The following is a 12,687-nucleotide window of genomic DNA, read 5'->3' on the forward strand; positions in this document are numbered from 1 at the left end:
GAAGCTCTACCCGCAGCCTGCAGTAATCTAGCAGGGGGCCTGGGCATCTTTTAAACTATGCGCCGGTGCCCACTGGTTTTAGTATTGCAGGCTTCATGACACGCTCTCCTGCATAACAGAGGAGCTTGTCTGCCTGCAGCGGCCACGGTATGTGTACCAGCGTCACCTCCTTTCCACGACCCAGGCACAGCTGAGTCCTCATCGTAACTGAAAGAGGACGTGGCATTAAAATTGGTGGCCATTTTTTATTGGGCTGAAAGCCTCTTGGTATAAGCGCGACCAGCACCTGTACATCCTGACCATGGCAAAGCAGTCACTAACTCAGCCTCCCATAAACGGTCACCGTTTGTTGAGTGAACAGGCAGGTAGCATTTTTTCCCAGTTTTTACGGAGAGATAGAAACACATAAATTGTTTGGAGATTTTAGTAGAGCTGAACGCTTTGATGGGTTTCAGGGCTATTTTGGCAAACAGTGTGGTATTGATCCGGATTGACGATTTCACAGCTGTATCCTATATCAATCGACTAGGGGGGAGCAAGATCAAAACAACGTGCAGATCTAGCAAGTGGAATTTGGTATTTTTGTTGGGTTCAGAAAATTCTTTTGAAAGCAGAGTTTATCCCAGGTCATCAGAACAAACGAGCATATTGGGACTCAAGATTCTTGAGGGACACCAGCGACTGGAGGCTGAGTCCAGTTTATTTCAGGAAGATTCCGGATTTGTGGGGCCCCTTTCAGATAGACCTGTTTGCCAGCAGTTTGGCATTTCAGGTGGAACGGTATTACAGCTCGAGGCCAGATCCCAAGGCTTTGGCAATGAATGCTTTGGTACAGGTTTGTAACGGAGAGAATTGCTACCCGTTCCCTCTATTTGCTCTGATCCAGAGGGAACAATGCAACATTGTCCTGAAAAGTACATTTTGGAACTCGCAAGTTTGGTTCCCTGGAGTAATGGAACTAGCTGAAGAAGTTCCCCTTGTGATCCCAGGGAGTCCAGGTCTTCTGTAAGGGCAGAAAGGAGAGGAGCATCCTTTAGTGCTAGAAGGAAGCTTGAACCGTCCTATTTGGAGGATTTCAGGAGATCTGGTAGATACTCTGGTCTTTCGGGAGAGGTTAAAAATCTATTGGATGAGTCATGGGCACCAGGAAAAGATACACAGGTGTATGGAGAAAGAGGTATAGTTGGTGCTTGGAGAGGAATTTCGATCTTGTGGAAGCTCATGCAGTAGTAGTGGCAAAACTACCTTGCTGAGTTGTTCAAATCGGGCCTGTCTTATAGAACTGTTAACTGTTACAGATCTGGTGCCTCAGCATGGTATTCCTTGGTAAATGACTTTGCTGTTGGCAATGATCCCTTGGTTTGCAGAGCGGTGAAGGGGATCAGACTTAAGACGACCGCCTAGGTCTAGGTACAATTCTCTGTGGAATGTTAATCTTGTCTTTGACCTTTTTGTCTCCTTGCCTGATAATTCCCATCTTTCTAGGAAACAAATGTCGCAGACGTTATCAACTTTACTCAGTCTAATCTCTTTTAAAAGAGTATCAGATATTAAGGCATTGGAAATCTGCAGTAGATTTTAGTCCCCGGATGGGGTCTACTTGAGATTTGTAAAAGGACTAAACCATGTCTGAAAAGATATAACAACAGGAAGGGTTTTTGGAGTAAAGGGAAAAGGGCGCTCAGCTACTGTAGACGCAAGATAAGTAAGATTGTCGATAGTAGGTGTTGGTGCATGCAGGCGAGGGGATAAGCCCTATAACCCCTCCAAGATGTAAGATGTCTGTTCCAAGAACATACGTTATAAACATAAAAACAGGATGCCTATTGCACACAACAAGAGAGTAATTCCTTCTCTATTTCATTAGTCCGTGTCTCAATGGACACATTTCCAAATTAATACACAATTACAGATGTCAGAGACAACACAATATCTTAAAGTCTCAACTAAAGTCTTCTTTAATATCTTTTGCAGCCAGCCGACACGTGTTTCGTCACATAATAGTGCGACTCCTCAGGGCTGTAGGGTTCAAACAAAAGGAGAAAAGGTCGCTTGGCCGGTGATACTTCCAACCCGGCTGGGCTCCAGACCATGTGTGACGTGTCAGTCAAAGGTGGGCTACTCCGGCTTCCGGTAAATAGAAAAACTTCGAGTACGAGTATTTCCTGGTTTAGTCCAATGCCGTCTTGAAAGAATTGCGATAAGTGGCAACGGGGAGAATGAAGCTCAATAAAGCTTGAGAACGATGTATCCACTATGTGTGATCAGCTGGCAGCCGCAAGTTATAACGAAGGAGCGGGTGTGCTTCCTCCGATGGGTTTCCGGATTGTGCTCCTCCGGTTTTGCGCAGACTGCCTTGATGCTGAGCGGTGTTCCGGACAAGGACCAAACACGAAACACGTGTCGGCATCCTGTTTTCATGTCTGAAAAGATATTTTAGCCCTTTTTCAATGACTGCAAAAAATTGGTTATTCAGTTGTATCCTACGCTGATGATACTCAGCAGTATCTGTTTCAAGTAACATAGAAGAGACAGGCGACCGTTTTAATCTTTGTATGACACATGTCAACTAATGGATGTGCTCCAATTGCGTGAAATTGAATGACAAAAAGACCTAGGTTGTCTTGTTGGGTTCAGATACCTCTTTGTGGCTGCAAAGATGGTGCCCATCTGATCTGGGAGACCTCCTGGTCCCTGTGCACAAGGCAAACCATTTAGGTTTTATCTTTGATGATAAGCTTACTTTTAAAAAGTTTTAAACACCAGATCAGTGCCCTCACTTCATCAATCTTCTTCATTTTAAAGATTTGGAAAGTTTGCCCCTTTATTCCACAGAACACATTAAAACTTCTTGTGACAGCACTGGCCTTGTCCAGATTGGACTACGGTAATGCACTGTATGTAGGCATCCAAGGATAACACCTACAAAAATTGCAGTGACTTCAGAATGCAGCATCCAGATTGTTGCTGGATATCCCAAAATTTTAGCCGGTTTCTCACAAATTGAGAACCTTGCACTGGCTACCAGTGGACAAGAAGATCAAGTTCAAATCCCAATGCCTAGCGTTTAAGGCACTACATGGTCTTGGTCCTAACTACCTTAAGAATCTCTAAGGATTTTAATGCTTGGGTACTCCAAGCTAGTAATTCTCTGGCCCCGGTTAGCAATTGCTCTTCAAAGAGAAATTGTTCCTCCGCTCCCTGGCTCACTCCTGAGCCTCTGACTCTTAAGAAACAAGTTAAACAGTGGGTAGCGCAAATGGCGTGCAAATTGTAGTTCGAATGAGAAGGAACCTAGAGAGCTTTGAGAGACTATCACAGGGGAATTATGAAAGTAAAGCGCACATTTTATGCTTCCTAAATAAGTAAGTCTGGGAATTCCCCTAAGGAGACCTACAAAATGACCAAATCCTTTATTAATCCTATGGCTATAACTCCAAGCAATACCAGCCTCAGGGGATCTTTGTGAAAAAGTACCCATTTTTTTTTCAAGAAAAAAATTCTCAAGATCCACTCGGGGTTGTTGCTAGAGACGAAGTTAGGCCAACTGCTTACAGAGGACATGACTACGGTACCTGCCAGGCAGGTTGCTGTCAGGTTGGACAAATTTGGTACTTTCACTAACACTCAAACCGAACAAGTCCTGAGACAATGTAAATCTGGCTTTATGAGCAATCCAAGCCCTTCTGCCATCTTGGCAGCTGAAAATATCGTGGCTTATCTCTCCAAGATCTTTAACAGTTCAGTTGAGTCTGCGGTGATGCCCCCAAGTTGGAAAACAGCTAAAGTCCTTCCCTTATTGAAGAAAGAGTCGGCTGATCCTGCGTTCCTATCCAATTTTCACCCTTCCTCGCTTCTTCCAGCCTGCGAGTAATGCTGGGAAAACTGGTTGAATGTTAGTTATCTTGAAGAGAACCACCTTTTACGCTATACTTAATCAGCCTTTTGTCTGCAACATAGTACGGAGACCACTTTACTTGAGGTATCTGGGACTATTAAACTTACATTGGATGAAGGTAACATATCCCTCAAAACCAAAAAAGGGACACTGTTCCACAACGCCGGGTGCATATAGTCACCCATGTTTTCAAAAAAGAAAAAAGGAAAGGAAGAAAAAGAAATATCCTAGGAACAAAGGACCCACCAAAAAAGTGAAAAAACATATTTTGTCCTCTGTTGCCCTCACACACCCCTGGGGGTGTCATGCTTCATCATCGGGTGTTTGCTCCTCGTAGGGCCGGCGCTGCAATTCCCTACGGGTCCCCTGAAGGGTCTCTTTATCGGAGATCTTTTTAGGACAGCCGGATGGTGCATGTGGGTTTGCAAGGTGGGGGTCCAATGAGGCTGAAGCATGTGCGTGCAAAGTGAAATTTGAGTTAAAAAGGGGGGTAAATATGCAGCGACTATCTCATTTGTATACCCATAGCAGACTTAACTGCTAAATAAAATCTTGTTCCTGTAGGCACACTGACCCCAGGGGTCAAGAAGGTCATGGGTCAACATGTTTCGCGCCTATGTCGCCTTACGGGTTGTTGGCGCTTCATCAGGCCCAATACTATAAAATGAAGGTGCACGTGAAATCAATTAAAATACCCTAATAAATTTAACAGGGCGGGTGATGAGGTTGTATACAGACCTTTAACAGCTCCTGAGTCCCCCCCTTCTTCTTTTTGATAAATTATTGTGCACGGCGGTTCAGCCGAGGGCCCATATATGTCTTTTCTCAAACATTTTCTTTCTTTTAACGGGCACACAAGGTACCATTCTATTGTGGGTGGTACTGTTTTAGGACTCCACCTCGGCCATTTGTTGTAGTGGGACTCCAAAATTGTATACCACCTCTCTTTAATTTCTTATGAAAGAGGAGGCATGTGGGTCGCTTAAGTGGCCGCCCCAGTGACATTCTACTGTTTCCCCCTTTTTTCTCATATTTATTTTTCAGCATTAGAATATGTTGATATGTAGCCATTTATACTATATCAGTATAGACCTTTTATACATTGCGGGTCTCTGTCCAGGGTCAGTAAGGTATGATTTGCATTTACACGGGCACCCCCTGTGTATACAGAATCGAGATGTGGTGCGCGTATGAGTTGAAAGATGGTTTGCCTATTAGCTAAGTATGTGGGCAGCTTTAGCAACATATTAGTGAGCTTGTGATTTGGCCCGATAGGCAAAAAAATTTTCCTTGAACCATGGCGCATGCACTGGGGATTAGTTACCCGGACGTATGCACATGCGCATTGAATAGGCGCATTCGCGCATGCGCTTACCTTCTGACCACCGTAGGACCTCCCGGAAAGGGTTGACGCCCAGGCGCCTGCCTTAAGTATATAATGAGCGCCAACGTCCCTGTCAATCTTGGTTCATTATTGGCTGACACTCGGACTGGGTAGGTGCACAGGAAGCTACACCCCGGGACAAACGTAAGTTGTATTAGTTTCCGTAGAAGGGATTTGAACATCGCGGCTCAGAAACTTCTGGGTCTCTTCTGGACATATGGCTTCATATATTTCTATTTACTTTTCTAGTGGTTTCAAGCCTGGTAATGTGCGGGCGCTGAGTGTTTTCCCCATAGGAGACATCCCTCAACAAGTGAGGTGAGCATTTTCGAATATTTATAATCATGACGGCACTCAGCGCCGATGGTGCCGATTTTGCATTTATTTACGCTAGTTACCGAGACTTTGAGTCATTTCTATACACATATGGGGCCACTATTTTTGTTGCCCATGCAATTGACTAGCTGACGTAGTTAATGCTAATGTGTGGTCCCCTCCAGATCCTGACAGTGATATCTCATTAAGTGGTGACCCCATCGAGTGACTACCTGTGTACTTGGTATATCGTGTGCCAGTTTTGTTGTATTTTTCTGTGTAAATGATGTGCACACAGCGGTGGCACATTATATGGCATCAAGTTGTTACTGATGCGCATATCTGTGATTGATTGTCTTTTCTTCCCAGGTATTGAACAGGAGCGGTATACACAATGACGCTGTAGCCAGATTATAGGTATACAACCTCACCGCCCACCCTGTTAAATTTAAGAGGGTATTTTAATTGATTTCACGTGCACCTTAATTTTATAGTATTGGTCCTGATGAAGCGCCAACGACCTGTAAGGCGACATAGGCGCGAAACGTGTTAACTCATGACCTTCTTGACCCCTGGGGTCAGTGTGCCTACAGGAACAAGAATTTATTAAGCAGTTAAGTCTGCTATGGCTATACAAATGAGATATTCGCTGCATATTTACCCCCCCCTTTTAACTCCAATTTCACTTTGCACGCACATTCTTCACCCTCATTGGACCCGCACACCCACATGCACCATCCAGCTGTCCTAAAAAGATCTCTGATAAAGAGACTCTAAGGGGGACCCATAGGGAATTGCAGCGCCGGCCCTACGAGGAGCAAACGCCCGATGATGAAGCATGACACCCCCAGGGGTGTGTGAGGGCAACAGAGGACAAAATATGTTTTTTCACTTTTTTGGTGGGTCCTTTGTTCCTAGGATATTTCTTTTTCTTCCTTTCCTTTTTTCTTTTTTGAAAACATGGGTGACTATTTGCACCCTCACGCTTCGGGTGACTATTTGCACCCGGCGTTGTGGAACAGTGTTCCTTTTTTGGTTTTGATGTTGATATAAAGAGCATGGACACTGGACCTTTAACAGCTCCTGGCCCCCCCCCCCCCTTCTTCTTTTTGATAAATTAGGTAACATATCCCTCCCAATCGTTCTTCAGCAGACGGCAGAGTTGGGGAACTCAGAACTGGCTTGAAGATGCATCAAATCTTTTTGGGAGGAAAGAGAGCAGGTTATCTGGCTGGCGCCCTATACATCTTCTTGCAAGCAGTTAAGATGAGGGGTTCCTCTTGTTGCTTAGCCTTATACTACTTAACAAATATATGACAACCCTGGCTAAACTTAATTAATCTTTCAAGGTGGTTACTATTTCTATGCTGATGACACCCAGGATTCATTTTTTTATTGCTGGTCAAAGCATGGGTGTGCATCAAGGAGGGTGTAGAGTCACACCCGCTCTACTGTCAGCAATAAAAACAAAAAATCTGGAAAATCCATAAATATGCAGCTACTGCACAATCACATAATTGTAGTAGCCCTAATCCTTTTATACACACACTCGCCCTTTCCAATTGTGTTTCACCTTACCCTCCTGTCTTTCCGGTCACTCTTTCAAATGGCTGCCGCAGTCAAGAGGAAGACTGACCCAACAAGGAATAGGGGGTGGACTTGGTTGCTATGTGGTCTCACATTACACATGTAACATCTGAAGCTACTTGGACTTTGTGCCAACAGCGTGCTGGAACTTTCGGGCCCCTGAGTTGGTGGACTGAACCATTCTTCCCCAGCCCCCAAAAAATTGATCTTTTAACACAATTTAAAGGAAGCGTGTGCAGTTAAAAAAAACTAAATTAAAAGACACCTTCTGCATGAAACGATGAAACTACAAGCCCCAGAATGCAAAGTCTCATTGCTTAAAGTACCAGTATTGGGTGAACATGGTCACAGGACAATGAGCACTTATCAGCTAGTGCTATTTCCCTTCTGAGGATGGGCAGTAGAAGACATGGATGCTCATCACCCAGGTTGTAACAAGTACCAGAATACAAAGTAAAAACTAGATGAAAAACTTTTTAACGAGACAAACAAGCTTCATATCTATCACCATGGCTGTGCCTACCAGGTGTCCAGCTCACGCTCACAGACAGCAGAACGATTGAAAATGTATTTCTGTAATTAAATCTGAGAAAAACTACAACTGTCAGAGTAGAATGATTTGGTAAAGACCGGATTGGAGCCATAATAAACCCACAGTCATTACGTTATGCGTAAATCCCCATGTTATGCTGATTTGTAAATGTCCCGAGCATGCTTAGGTTGCTACAGAAAATTGCATAACATTTCAAAATATATATTCCACTGCAGCAAGAGGAGCAGTTATTCACGTGATAAGAATAGCAGCAGCCGCATAAAAGCATGAAGAAAGTTTTTTTTCTCCATATCAGGTATTGTATTCTCCGTTATTAACTAGTTACTCTGTGGCTCCTACGGTTTAGTGCCTGCACCTGCCTTACTGTTAAGTGTCTGCTCTAGCGAGACTCAAACATCTATTTAGAGAGTTTAAAATCTTTTCAGTGACAGTTCACGCATAACCTGCTCGCTTGTTAGTGACCAAGTAGCAGCCTGACTGAGCAGAGAGGCCAGCATCACATATAATAATAACAAGCATTTGCAATGCAATAGGTCTCGCATTATTAAAGTTTGAGCTATTGGCATTGCTAAATAATGCCACACCAATAGTTCAAACTTTAATAATGCGAGACCTATTGCATTGCAAATGCTATTTTTTTGAGGGGGCCTCGAAACTGGTCTCTATCGGGTTCTGATTTTTTGCCCTGGCACAGGCGGTCCGTTTTTTTCCGGACTGCAGTGACAGTAGGCATGTCGATGTGCGCGTGGTGAACATTGTAGAGGAAGGGAAATCCTTTAACCCCTTCCATGTTTATGACGAGCTCAGCTCCTCATGGCATATACCTCTCAGGTGCTCATGACGAGCTGAGCTCGTCATGACCACACCCATTTTTATTGCTGTCCAGCACAGCAGGGGAAACTCTCTAGCAGCGATGAGGTTAACCACTTCCATGCTAATGACAAGGTCAGCTCGTCATGCAGTACACTGGAGCTGTGCTTATGACGAGCTGACCTTGTCATGAACAATGGGGTTCTCAATAAATCAGCACCCAGCGGGAATTGCCTTAGCATCCAAGGTGTGAGATTGGTACAATAGAGCCTTTAAGTAGAGATCGTGTCATGGTATTAACATCATAAGTCATATAGGACTATTTCAAGTTGTGCTTCTTCTGACCAGTGGAGTTCTGCAACTAATCTGTTAAATTGAGGTGCATCGAAACTCACACTGTGAGTTTCCTGCTAGATTGAAATTGCTCTTGTTTGAGCAGTAAGATTCTAGTTGAAGATCACTTGAATCACATTAGCTAGTTCTTATTGGATTTATAACAAGTAACAGGCTGTAGGATTGAAATGGTATGGTCCACATTAACCACCTTTGTTCAAATTACCTATTACAAGATTAACCTAATGTAAATTGTTAGTGAACATTGTATGGGGATGTAAAAAAGTACAATTGACATTGTGTGAGAATCTATCTAGGTTAATGCAGTAACATTCTGGCAAAATAATTGAAGGGTGTCTCTTAGAATGAGTCTTCACCCCTCATTCACAAAATCATTTATACTAGTTGTTGCTGTAAATGTATCTTTTGGTAAGTAAGACACTAGTTAAGTAAAAAAACATGTATTGCTCTCTGTACATCACCCCGGGTAGAGTTCAGTTTATGACTGCGTTGGTCCTCAAATTCTCTTTTTTTCAGATTACATTGTTTTGGATTTTTTATTTTTCAAGTTTGTGCAACCTGTCATAGCTTGATTACAACAAAGCTGATGGAAGTACAAGCAAGCTAAGTTTGACCTGCCACCTAAGTAAACGTCTCGTGTGTTGGGACTCCGGTTCTCTGGAGCACAAACCTCTTCCTTCGAAGGTACAAAACATACAAGACCAGGTTCATAATCCTGTGGCCGAGAAGAAGAAAAAATTGTAATCTTCAGGCTAATGTGCCTAGATTCAGAGTTATCGAATTGGGGTCTGTAGGGATTTATGCAAGCATATGGAACGCTGACTACCAAAAACACTAGTTTAAGTTTAAGGTTGGAAAAGAAAAGGGAGATTGTCATGGAAGTCAACATAAACAATGGAAAACACAAATTTGGATCTTTTTTTGGGGGGGGGGGGCAATTCACAAATAGACCCATTTCTAATTGTATTGCTAATCTAGGTATGCCAAAAGAGGCCCCCATAACACAAAGGGTGCAGAAAAAGAGACTTCTCCACTACGAAAAATACTTTAGTAGTGCAGAAATTAATAAGCCACTGCAAATGTCTGCCAAAGTTAAAATCTGTGGACAGTGTCATGTAAACAAGCTGCAAGAGTATGTCTATTAAACCTATAATTGTCATGACAACTGCCACTGAATTTTAAATTCTTTGCAAATCCTGTGAGTATTTCTGTGACTCCTATATTTCCTACTGGCGAATATAAACAATATTAAGCCCCTATAGTGATTACAAGAGAATAGTAACTAAAGCAGCACTTCTTAATCTGTATTCGGTGGTCCTCTGGAGTTTCACAACACCCACATACCCATATGACCCCTAATCATTATTTCCGGTAAGTAATCCTAAATATTTCAGAAGCACTTTTAGTCAGAGATTGATTGTCACTTTAGGATGGAGCGTATGAATGCACTTCAACACTGCACATTCTCACACACCCCATCCTAAATATCACCCAACTGTTGACTAACAGCATTTGAAATGTTTGAGTTCCAAGCAAATCATAAGCATCAGCCCATGTATGCTGGTATACTGAGACTCCATAGCAGGTAAAGCAGAGAAGGCCCCTTCAAACGTCATGTTCTCCCATTCACTGCTTTAAATCAGCAGCCACTTTCATATTCTAAGCACCTTCACTTCTTGTATTGGAAGCAAAGCATGCTCACACTTCTATCCAGCTCAAAAATACTTCCACAGGCAGCTCGATTCCTAAAGTGTGCCTGTGTGCTAAGTTCATGCAGAAACAGGCACATTGGACACATGGCAATGTGAAGAAGGTAGAACATGCTTTTTCATTCAAGAAGATACTGCATGACAAACTTTGGACTATGGTACATTGGGCAGTAGACCGTTAACAATTTTCTTTCGGTTTTCAGAAGAATGAGGAAAGTTTTCAGTCCTTGAACTAAAAAAACATATTGGTCACTTGGGAAGTATTGTATACAATGTGAACATAGAAAACACTGTGAATAAATAGATTTATAATTTGTAAGTATCCAAAAAAGACTATGGATCTCTGGTTTACATTCAAGCAGAAAAACCCTCAGGGCATCTATGAAGACACATTATGCTAAAAAAAGTGCTCTAATTCAGAAGAAGATGAAATGTTGCAAATATGAAATTGAATCCTGAATTTCCTGTGTGCAGGTTGAAGATCCGAACAGCAGATGCTTTGCATGTTTGGTATGAACTATTATCAGATGAGGCCTTGAAACCTTCTATAGTATGAAGACACTTTGAAGCGAGCATAAACATGCTACCAAATTTTTTTTAATAATGAGCAAGGCTCCAACAAAGTAGAAAACGAATTAAGAAAACTGGTTATTGCAGTGGAAATGCTACAAAAGGGCCTATAAAGTGCCCATGCTCCTAGGAAAACCTGAAACCCCCAATACAATAACTGAAGGATTGAGAATACCTCTAACTCAAGCCATGGTCAGTGCAGTGGTTGGAGAAAAAGCAGCAAAAGATTTAAATTTGGTGGAATTACCTTACGAAATTATTAAAAAAGAAATTGACAAAATGTCAAATAATATTAAGCAACAGGTGATTGAAAGAATAAAAAATAAATCTGCATTATAGCCTCAAGTGAATGAAGTAAATTTCATTTATGTGTTATGTTATATAAGAGTTTGAGGGGAACATTATTGAAGATGTATAGTTCTAATGCAATTTAATCATGCCACTGCAGAGGTGTACAACATTAAGGCTAATATTCTTACATCAAATGCAGTTCAGTGGGTCAAATGCATAGGTGTCTCCAAGACCAACAGGACTCATTAAAAGAATGAGAAAAATAACCCTTTGGTTACAAGGCACCATTATTTCATTCAGCAAGAATATTTAGGCACTAAGATGGTGGCACAAAAATTGTAAAAGGTCTTGAAGGAATTGGTTAAATTGTAAATTTTATCAATGCAGGGCCACTAAATTTAAGGTTTTTTGAGCAGCTCTGTCACTCTATCAATACTAATCATCCGCAACTCTTCCTCTGTACAGAGGTCTGATGGCTGTCTTGTAGGAAACTCTTGTGTCTGCTTTTTGAATTAAGAAAGGAAATCATGATCTGGAATCCCAAGTTACAACTCTTGATAAGCCATGCTAGGGTATATGTCAGACATAGTCTTTCTTTTAAATGCATTCAACTTCAGCATGCAAGAAGGAAGTATCACAATTGTTTCAAAGACAAGATTGAGGCCATGGTCAAAAAGCTAGAATTGTAGGCTCCATTCTGTCAACCATAAGGCCTTCTTTGAATCTACAGATGACGAATTATCTAAGGAAGTCTTGACATTTTTTATCTAACGTCTGCAAGATATGGAAACTGTTTTTCACGATTACTTTCACCTCCAGTTAAAAGTAAAAACTGGATTAATGATCCTTTAAATGTACAAATGCGCAGGACAGTTATCAGAGAATGAAAATGGCTTGAGTGAAATTTTAAGTCCTAGTGCACTAAAACGTCTATTCAATGAAAATTCTCTGGCGATTGTTTGGCTGCATACGCAAAAATATTGAATTATTGTAAGAAACACTAATGGTTTTACTTCCATTCGCCACCAACTGTCTATGCGAAAAAGCTTTCTCTTCTGTTATGTACCTAACAAAAACTGCTTAAGAAATGTGGAATCTGACCTCTGAATTCAACTGCCAGAGTTAAAACAATTATTAAAAAGCCACTAAGTTAGGGCGCTGGCTTTCCTTTTAAAATTGAAATTCAGATTTTTGTATATTTTTTAGTTGTGAATGA

General features: G+C 41.9%; 1 protein-coding gene across 1 annotated transcript in view; it reads left to right on the plus strand.

Annotated features, from left to right (window-relative positions):
* AKT3 (AKT serine/threonine kinase 3) overlaps nt 1-12,687 on the plus strand; it is a 1,072,603-nt gene that overhangs the window by 794,019 nt on the left and 265,897 nt on the right. The window lies entirely within an intron of this gene.

This window comes from Lissotriton helveticus, chromosome 6 (assembly GCF_964261635.1).
Source record: "Lissotriton helveticus chromosome 6, aLisHel1.1, whole genome shotgun sequence".
Taxonomy (NCBI): domain Eukaryota; kingdom Metazoa; phylum Chordata; class Amphibia; order Caudata; family Salamandridae; genus Lissotriton; species Lissotriton helveticus.